Below are 2,065 nucleotides of genomic sequence, written 5' to 3' on the forward strand. Positions count from 1 at the left end.
GCCGTTTCACGTCGTGCCCGTACGACGGGCGTTAGAACTTCCTGGCCTCGACTCTGCCCTCTAGGGACGCTCTTTGGAAGCGCATCACGGGCGCCGGCAGGTGCTGCGAGCGGCGGGAGGTGCGCAGGTGGGCGGGCGCGCTTTGTGCCTCGGTTGCGCTGGGGTGGGGTCCTCCCGCGGAGACGGGTGGCAGCCGAGATGGTCGAGGGTCCTGGCTTTATGTCGTGCCGCGAATAAAAATACCAACCAATATGTAAGGGTGCTGGCGCATCTCACTTCATCGTCGCAGCGGTACACACACAGACGTCCCGTCCCGTCTCTGAGCCCAACACTGCAGAGGAGGAACCTGAAACTGACGCTTAGAAAACACTGCAACCTAAAATTAAAATAAAAATAAAATCCGATAAAAAATAAATTTATAAAAAAAATAAAATAAAATATAAAAAATAAAATAAAATAAATAAAAAATAAAATAAAATAAATAAAATACAATAAATACAATAAAAAGTAAAACAAATACAATAACTAAAATAAAAAATAAAATAAATACAATAACTAAAATAAAAAATAAATAAATACAATAACTAAAATAAAAAATAAAATAAATAAAATAAAAAATAAAAAAATAAATAAAATGCAATAAAATACAATAAAATAAAAGGAAGGTGTTACACACTAGCAAGAGAGGATGGAAAACTTGGTCTGAAGCGACCACAGGCTTTTTTACCTACCAGGGTCAGCCACCTGCCCGTCATCTATCAAGAACCCAGATGCAAGCTGAGATAACCGCCCTCACCGCCCCCTTATTCTGAAAGTATTGGAAGAGCCCCTAGACACAAAGCTATGCCCACATTCATCATGATAGGAGAGCAGAAACACATCCAGGGACTTTCCCCAAATCACCCAGAGTCAGTATTAGAGAATGCCACAGAACTGAATTAAGTGTCTCAAAACTGCCCTCGGGCAAAGAGGGATGGAAAACCGTGTTCAGGTGGTGAGACTGTTCCAGATCCTGATGGTGTTAATGGTCACACTCCGTACACAATTACCAAAATTAAAGCGCACATGTAAAAGTAGTGAATTTTACTGTGCATAAATAATAACCCCAACAAATAGAGAGAAAACACAAAACAAAACTAGACCCGGTGCTTCAGGGACATGCACAGGTGTGCGGGAGTTCTCGACTCCACCGGATAAACACAGCAACTGTTTTCCCCTAGTAATAACATCATATCGTGTTCTATAAAAACAAAGTGCTGCTAAATCATAGATTGCAGAATTCATCTGAATATTTAAAGTAAAACAGGAGCCATCAAAGAGAATGCTCCCTTGGCTCTGCTCTTAGGGGTGCTTCTGTGGGGGGAAATCTGACCTTTGACCGATGCCATGTCACCCATGGAGAAACTGTACTAGAATTACTAGGGTCCCATTCTCGTTGGTTCCAGTGACCCATCTACTGCTCCCAATTAGATTCTGGGAGCTTGGGGCGGGGTAGGGAAGGTAAAGAAAGGACTATCAAGAAAATATGCAAATAGCCAGTGGTGTCAGCACCTGGCCCAGACAAGGAAACCATAAACACACATCTGTCTTCTGTCTCATTTCAAGATAAAAGGTACACTTATGTCAACAAAAGGCTGTTTGCAAAATGTCATCATATATTTTAAGGCACTAACCACAGTATAATCTGGCTGTAACAATAAAGTCATACTTTATTTTTCCCCCACCCTGTCCCAAGTACTCCAGCTTCTCTCCCCAGAGGCAACCAGTTTCTTGGTGTTCTTCCAGAGATCCTCTATAAAAAGCTATACTCTTGAGCACTTAAGATGACTCCTTACTCTCTCCTGGTTTCCACATCCTTGTAGTCTTGTGGACAGGTCTAGACGGTTCTCAGGCTCAGGCAAAACTGTGCCTAGCCCCACCCAAGCAGTCTCATCATTGGCTCACTAGACAATGAAAAAGGAGTCCTTCTTCTCCTAAAAAATATTTATATTAGCCTTTAACAGCATGAAAGGGACCCTTTGTGAAATTTTAACCTGAGAATCCAGAATTCAAACATTTTTTTTTC

Source organism: Vulpes lagopus, chromosome 1, assembly GCF_018345385.1.
Source record: "Vulpes lagopus strain Blue_001 chromosome 1, ASM1834538v1, whole genome shotgun sequence".
Taxonomy (NCBI): Eukaryota; Metazoa; Chordata; class Mammalia; order Carnivora; family Canidae; genus Vulpes; species Vulpes lagopus.